Source organism: Protomyctophum parallelum, assembly GCF_964188405.1.
Source record: "Protomyctophum parallelum genome assembly, chromosome: 19".
Taxonomy (NCBI): Eukaryota; Metazoa; Chordata; class Actinopteri; order Myctophiformes; family Myctophidae; genus Protomyctophum; species Protomyctophum parallelum.
Window position 1 is genome coordinate 25,463,420 of NC_139717.1, and position 9,294 is coordinate 25,472,713.

A 9,294-nucleotide genomic window follows, 5' to 3' on the forward strand; every position below is an offset into this window, starting at 1 on the left:
CCGCCACACTGGCACACAGCACTCACTTCCTTATTATTTCAATTCAATACTGTACTTGTAGTGGTGTGTTGTGGTGGATAGTAATTTTGAGAACGTACAATTTTGAGATATTTGTAATTATTACTTTCCCAATACTTTTACTTCTACTCCACTACATCTCAGAGGCTAATATTGTACTTTTACTCCACTACTATCTATTTGAAAACTTTAGTTACCAGTTACTTTGTAGATTTCGATTATTAGGCTATTACAAAACATATAGTCCTACATTGACCACTTCAGCCCTACAGTATATACATTTGGGCCATTTGAAACTAGCCAATCTACAAGCTCACAATGCGTCGCAAATGTGACGCATTGTGAGCTATTTTCAAAATATTATCATTTGAAAACTTTAATTCAGCATAATGAGTGCTTTCTACTTTTGTTACTTTAAGTACATTTTGATACCAATACTTTAGTAGTGTACTTTTACTCAAGTAAATGTTGATTATCAGGCTTTTACCTGTAATTAAGTATTTCCACATTGCAGTATTGATACTTGTATTACTTAAGTAACAGGTACTTTTTCCACCACTGGTGGACAGTATACACTGACTATACAGGATAGGTGGGCAAATAGGGACATCTGGGCACCTCAATGTAAAATTGGCTATTTTGTCCAAAATGTAGGCCTATTTGGACAAGTAATGCGTGAATGTATACATGATGTGAACATTACACGGTATATCATTATCAGACTTAAATTTATCCTTCAACTTCTTGTTTATGCCCCAATTCCCCAAAATTACTGGATGCAGGCCTACAGGTCTTGTAGCAATTTGTAGCAATTGTAGAAATATTAGACCTTAAATGGCAAACATGTTATAATAATGTTATAATACTTTACTTGAAAACATTTTCCAAATACTTATGTCCTTTAACATTTTGGAATTTGGCAGCGACACCCCGTCCCTCCCTCCCTCCCCGCAATGGAGTATAATAAATTAAAGCAACTTGGCCTGGCCTTGCACGGTTCGGCAGCTGCTTGCTTGCTGCTGCCACTGCCTGCCAGAGACGTGCCAAACACCATGGTGGTGGGGTGGATCTGAAATGCCTGCAGTGCAAAATTGCGTACACAGAATCATGCTGTAATAAAGCTTACAAGCTGAGTGACCGTGGGCCCGCTTTGTGCACCTTGGCACTGTCTGTCTAGGGTGCAGACTAGGGTGCAGATTGTTAATATTATTTATTACCATGACGGTGCAAATAGTGACCCATGCCTGGCTGCAACAGCTTGCTTACTTACTTATTACGTTGTGACCGGGAGTGTTCAGCTTAATTGCCAAATGTGCCAGTAGAATCTATGCGAAGGTTATTGTGCTTCCATAGATTGGACCAGGTCTGATATTGTGAAGCAGATCAGTATGTTTTATGGTGGTTATGCAAGAGCATTGCAGGCTTCAGTATTATTATTTAGCTCAAGCCCTTGAAGCCAGGCTACTTGGTATGGGGATGTTACACTGTACTGTACTCAGTTGCTGAAGTAGTAGTACTGTAGCTAGTGAAGTTTACTGTATGCAGATGTATTCTCAAGCAGTAGCCTTAGGCCTATATGCACACTCAACTGATTCCCTAACTTTTTAAAATGTGTGTACTATCACAATTTATACTGTTAAATAATGCAAGCTATGACTTCTTTGCCTCTCCCACCTCGTCTCACCCTGACATCTACACTGGGTTAGGGTTCATATACATTTCTGTTTTATACTATTATCATTATTATTATCTGCACATTATATTCTGCTTTTCCCTCTTCTGTGATCCTCCCCCTCTTGATTCCCATCACCACCAGAGATCGTGTTCATGTTTTAGCTCTAACACTAATTGCATAAAAAAAAGTTATAAAACGATTTTATAACTGTCTGTGTAAAATAATTATTGAAAAAAGTTAAATAAAAATGCGAAGTGTATCCTCTATACATCATCATGCATCATCTCATTCGGGCCAATCACAATTTTCTTGACACACTTGTATCTACAATGTTCTTTGTGTTTACACACTTTTGTCTTCAATGTTTGTGTTTAAACAATGTTTGTGTTTTCACAATGTTTGTGTTTACACAAACACTCAAAGCTGGACATAGGAGGGGCTCAAAAATAATATTCAGAAACAATGCATGAAGCTATGGTAAATAAATAAGGGACACTAAAATTCAAAGCATATTAAACTTATTTGCCTATTATCGCTAAGTAGGGGGGAAATCACACTTGTGTGAAGTGAGGGGCGCTCTTATCATCATACATCACATTCCATGCTCAGCCAATCAAATCATCACAAATGTCATTCCGGCCAATTTTTGGCCGGAATGACATTTGTGATGATCACTTTTGGCACCTTCACTTTTCTGCCCTCACTCTTATCCTCAATATGTACTTTGTTCAGCCAATCAAATCATCGCTATGGGGTGATCAGCCAATCAAATCATCATGTGTGTGTTCACACAAACAGGCAAGGACATAGGAGGGACTGTACCTTTAAAATGGGAGCAGATTATTTGGAGGCCAACTATACTTCACTTTCGTCCAAGGAATGAATTTCCACATTGTGTAGGCTGCATTAGTAATATGATGCATGCATCATTCATGTTGATCATCAATCATGCATGGCATGCACAGCACGAAAGCTTTCATACCATATTGTACATTCACCCATTCGACCGGTTGGTGGCGCCAAAATGAGTTGAGTTGGCCCAGAGCCATAGAGTAAGACAGAGTTACGACATTGAGGGGGCAGAAAACTGAGCGCTCGAGCTGTTCATGCAGCCTTGGAGAGTGACAAGCTGGAGTTGGAAATACATTGTTTTCAACGAGGGCGGCGCAAATATCACCAAATTTAGGCATTTGTGCAACATGACAACTGTTTTAAAGTATTGCGCAGTGACAACTACAGTATCTGTACTGTTGTAATATTACTAAAAAATAAAGGGATTTAAAAATAAGATCATTAAAGCCTAGGCTGTTGCCTGAGTCCAGTGCATTCTGCCAATTTCCGGTCCAGACCAGGGAAATATAAGTCTATGTAGAAGAGCCGCCATTGGACTGGCCCCATGAAGTGAACGGAGTTGTCGCAATGTCTTACTCTATGGCTCTGGGTTGGCCAAACCCGGGGGTACTAGTTAACAGCGGAAGGACACTTTTAGTGTAAGACGCTGCTTGGCTTGACACTGGAGAATTTGCTGCGCTGTTATGTGACGGGGTTTCTGATTGGCTGCTGCAGACCCGCAATATTATACTCCATGTATTGGCAGCAATTATTGGCTACGTGGGACCTGCATTGCACCAGGCAGTGGCACTTGATGGAAATATAATAAATATAAATATAAGAAGATTAAAAGCCAAAGCATCTTTCTCCTATAATTTTTACATAATCTTGTTAATGATCGAATAGATGCAATTTTAATTAACAGACTAGCGGATAATCCGATGGCTTTTTCTTTTTTCTTTTTATTATTAGTGCTGGGCATTGCTTGATAGGTTCGAAGGGAAATGCGAGACTTGCTATTGGATGATACGCAACCTAGGCTGATATTCTCCTAGACCTAGACAGACCTACCTGCATTTAAGAATGAAGCCAGTTTAGACTTTTGTATTTAATCTAAACATAACTGTCATTTCAAAGGAAATAAGATTCTATTGAGGACGGTTAACTGAAACAAGCATGAGGTAGCAGGAAAACCCAGTAGTAAAACCAAATGTTTACCAAGACAGCACAAAAAGTGTTAAAGCAGGCGCTTTAGCCTTTAGTGTTATGGTCGTATTATTAAGCAGTTATGTTTTACCACTTGTGTACACCAGTCCCAAAACCTGGTGGATGGAGGGTGTAATGTGTCTAACAACAGCACCACCCAATGGACACTTTGGACAGTGTTTAGAATTGCACGGTCGGCACTCTGCAACCTTCTTTTCAGCAGTAGTTATTAATTAATTAATACAAAGCAAAATGTACCTATAGTCTAAAATGTAATATCATACACGTTGATGATTTGCCAATGGATAGAACCATGTGAATCATTTAGCAATTCAATTGTCTGAAGTAGCTTATTCTAGTCATTGTTTTCTAAAATGGTGGCTATGGGTAAGATGAGCCAATGTCTCAATGTAAATTGAGTCAATGGGAATCACTATTCATATTTTTTTATTAAGTTACTACTATTAAGTTGCTACTCAAATTATTAATTATTAATAATTATTATTAATTTGCATGTACATACTCATTTAAGAGAAGTTTGCAATATTGTATTAACAATATTGCAAATATAAGGTTCTGAATAACAAACTTTATTTAATTGTCTTAATATTGTTTAAATAATAAATAAACAAATAAATAAGACTATTTGCTAAAGGGAAAACTGTTATTATATTATTATTGATAAGTGGGTACATTATCTGTTCAAGTTTAAGCTTTTAACATTAAAATATCATGTGGTTCGACTTCCCCCTCGACTTGGATCAACTTACCTCTTACCTGGGGCAAATTGAGCCACATGACCACTTTAAAAAAAAAGGTCATATTTTCATGGCCCTTTGTCATAGATCTCATCATTTCTCATCATCAGATCTCATCATCACTCATCATTTCAATTGATAGAAGACATCCTGAAATATGGGTAGATCATTAGATTTGACTGCCATCTCATTTTGCCTTGCTTCCAGGACAACTTAAGCAAAAAGTGGTTCATCTTACCTCGATCTCCATCTGTGTTCCAAATAATTCACTATTGTTTGGTGAAATCCTTGCAATAAAACAGCGACACCAATGCAACTCCTTGCAACTGCCATAGGGGATAATGGTTGCAAGTATTGCATGTAGCAAGGCTTTACATCAGACCCAATGAGCTGTGAGATCAGATCTCTGAGCTGCAGCTGAGGTTCTGTGTCCCCAGCATTATTGGTTGGTAAGCTTTAGCATCAACCACTTTAACCCATACCTACATATGCAGATCTACAAGTTTTGCATTGCGACACAAAAAAAGAAAGAAAAAAATTAAGGAAAATAATATAATTTAGAACACTAATGTATGGATACCCTGGCACGTACAGCATAATTTCAGATGCAGGTCCAAGGCCCAATGCACATTCATTTGGGGGTCCTTGACATGAAAAGGTTTTTAGAACCACAGAGTTCTTGTAGTTAGGCTATTAAAGGAAGGGAGAGCAGCACTTGTGCATTCTTCCTGGACATATTATTTTCCAGACAAGTATAAGCAGCTAACGATTTATATAATAGCCTTATACTGAATTGATTAGGTTAAGAGGCTGTCGCTTGCATGGTCAATTAGCCTATATTCCATAGTAGAGTGCAAATGAGGCACTACTGGACGGGACTGTAAACATGCTCTTGTCTAAACTAAAGCATATTCTAGAAGGAAAAGAAAGTCTGTTAAAATGTAAGAACCAATCACATTCTTTTTCTTTCATCAGTTGATAGGATATCCTATACTTTTATTCCAGTAGATGATTTCCCTTTATAAACAATTAACTAGTTTGGTGGCCCTATGTGGTTAGAGTGTCCGCCCTGAGACTCGGAGGTTGAGATTCGATCCCGGCCGGGTCATACCAAAGACATACCAAAAGTCTGGAGCCTCGATCCCTGCTTGGCACTCCGTATCAAGGCCTGGATTGGGGTAAGTCCCTGTGACATACCAGTATCATGTCCAGGGGGTGTACTTGTGTATCATACTGTATATGGGCAGGAGCCTCGTGGCTCTGCAAGGCTTACTTTAATACTTAAAAACAATTAAAAGGTTTAGCCGTTATATAAGGCAACTTATAACTTATAAGTAGAGCTATGCCTTTTATGGTGTCCTTTGGTTCTAATGCCAATAGCCGTCATTGTCACGCATACCCTGAAATAGTCACAGAGTTGCAAGTCAATATTAACTGCTGATTTCCTGGAGGAACAAATAGGGACGTTTAGTTTCAAAAATAGGATTTCATTACGTTTTTGTTTTTATGTTGAAAAAAACACAAATGGCTTCACATTATCTTACATGATTTATAATCTGGAAGGTAATGCTGCACTTTACTCTCTTAAGCGGAAAACAATCCAGTGAAGCAAGTCTGTCCACATCACCATGATTGAATAGTAATGTGAATGTGACATTTCAGAGAATGCCAAAAGCATGGTCACCACAGCCTTAATATCACCCCCCATCAGTAACTCTGCACTTGCGGGGGAGGTTTACAAATACCCAACCAAGATCTGCCTTGAGCTGACAGGGCAAATACACACACAGGCCTACACACACACACACACACACACACACACACACACACACACACACACACACACACACACACACACACACACACACACACACACACACACACACACACACACACACACACACACACACACACACACACACACTCCACTTCACATCCTCCCAGCATCTTTGGTTCAACATGCCACACGCTTGATTTAAAAGTGTAGTCTTTTTTTTATTATTTGCTGAATGTGCTGCGATGTGCGAACTGTGGCTGAGATGCATGACTGATTTAATAAGGGTAGAGAGTGAGAGGAAGAGAGAGAGAGAGAGAGAGAGAGAGAGAGAGAGAAAGAAAGAGGAAAAGAGAGGAAGAGGAAGAGAGAGAGAGAGAGAGAGAGAAAGAGGAAGAGAGAGGAAGAGAGAGAGAGAGAAAGAGGAAGAGAGAGAGAGAATTAGTGAAGAGGGGCTAAGTGTTCGACCATTCAAGCTGAGAAGACCCCTGGCCCCTAGCGACTGTGGCTCAGGAGGTAGAGCAGGTCGTCCAATGATCCATGGGTCGGCAGTCCTGTCTACATGTCGAAGTGCTCCCGATGTGCTGGTTGGGGGGGGGGGGGGGGGGGGGGGGGGGGGTTCCAGTTCAGACTTTTGTCATAATACGTTGGCAATTCAAAAATAGCACAATGTACAAGCAGATGTGAGCTTGTACATCTGCTATTTTTGATAGATTTTATTTTACACAAATTGTCTCTTCTGGGGGTCCCTGGCACAAAACATTTTCACATTGGAGTCCCCAGCCAGATATTTATCAATTTGGAGGTCCTGGCTGAATTCCTGGTGCTGGCTCCATTTCAAGATGAATCAAATCAACATTACTTTAGTTATGAGTACATGTCATATTGTAGTCCATTAATGATGCGTATGTTGGTTGTCTACCCGCTTCTGCCCTGCTGTCATCTGATAGTAGGGTTTCCCTTGTGGTCTCTGAACCACTTTCTGTCAAATTCTGGGTTCATTCGAGCGGAGAGAGAGAGAGAAAGACTCAGGCTTCTTTCAAGGTTTAGGCTTCATTGCATGAACCCCTGACATAATTAATAGCCAGCCTTCCTTTTTGCCTCTGAAAAGCCTTGGATGCCAAGGCAGATGTTTTAATATCAGTTCAGAGGGAAAACTCACTGACATGAGGTCAGCATGTTGACAAGTTTGTTTTCTACTTCAGTGGGCAGATAGGGCTTTATATCCCAGAGGCATGGGAGGAAGCCCATTTCAATTCCATTAACAGCCGTATCATTGAGAAATAGACTAGTTACGTCACTGAATTTACCACGTGTTTGCACTGTAGGCCTACAGACTTCATGAAGACATACGAGGCCCACTCTGATGTCAGACCATCAATAAAAAAAACACCCCTGTGTGAAGTGAGGGGCGCTCTTATCATTTGCTCAGACACAAAATAGCTGATTTGCTTACACACATATATGGACTGTCCATATCGTATAGTGTGTCAATGTAACACTGCTGCTGTGTTACATTCTGGCAAGAAGACCACGATGTCTGATTGACATTGACACTAGATGGCGATGTGCCACCATCTTTATTAGTTTCGGCATGCACTTTACATTTCTGCTGAGCAGGTCAGCAGTCAATGTACAACACTTAATCTTAGAATATAGGCCTACCTTATTGTCTCCACCAGGCCGAAGGCATGTGGGGAGAGTATGTTTTGCACTCCGTCCGTCCGCGTGTCCGTCCGTCCGTGTGTCCGTTTGTGTGTCCGTGAACAGCTAATCTCGGCCACCGTTAACCCGGTCGATGCCATATTTTGCACACACACTCCCTGGATGCCAACCATGAACCTCTGCCACAAACTTTCCAGAACGGCCTGTTATAGCGCCACCAGGAGGCCGCTTTGTGCAAAACAAGTTTTTCGATGCCATATTTTGCACACACACTCCCTGGATGCCAACCATGAACCTCTGCCCCAAACTTTCCAGAACGGCCTGTTATAGCGCCACCAGGAGGCCGCTTTGTGCAAAACAAGTTTTTGCACAGTACACCTACAGATTTTGTCCAAACATCACGCAAATTGGTACACAGTCTCTCTAGAGCCATTCAACGAAACGGGTCTTTCAGATTTATCAGACTCCATCCTGATTGGTTAAGATTGGCTTCCAAAGTTCACAGGAGTGCTCAGTTTCAAACAAAATGCTGCAAATCATGAACACATCGCGTGATTTCCGTGAAATTGTGCACCCACATTCCCACTAGGCCGAGGACGAAATGCCACATGAACAATTTCAACTCAGCCTCAAGGTGGCGCTATAACTGCCCGAAAAGTGTTTTTACCTCTAACTGCACGGATCTGTGGATAACCTGGTGGAGACCTGTGCCCGGAAGGGCACTTTTTCTAGTTTATGGATTGTGGCTTTGAAAAACTGGGAAATTAAAATCGAAAAGATGCACTTCAACAAAAACTCAAGTAGAGGCTGTCGTCTCCACAACGTTTTGTACCCTAAAACAAATATTAGACACATTTACTTTACTTAGTATATTTTGTCTATGACCGCTTACAGTAGAAATAAGCAATTACAGCAATGCACTGGCATTAAGTAAAGGAAAATGTATCTGCAGATGCTGCAACAAGGATAGTTTTCTCCCTCCCTGTAACCTTCTCTCTCCCACATTTAATTATGTGCATCTGTGCTGTCAAGTGTGTGGAATATTCCGGCAATTAGTGGTAGAGCAGTTCTTTTAAAGGAAGAAGGGAGTGAGGAATTAATTTCAGCATGAGGGAGGACAGGCTGTCCCCTCAGGCCTTAGCCGTTATCTCAGATGTTTAGCGATGAGAACAGGTACTTCAGTTCATGAAGGAAAGTAGTGGAAAACAAGGTGAATCCATGCGACTTCACATACAAAGTCGTACCACAGTTAACCATGTCTGGGACACAGAGCTGACAGCATTGTGATTGGAGCAAATTGCATACCGTATTTCATGATTATCCACAATTAACTGGAGTTATGCCGCAATCTAATAACGGGAAGAAAC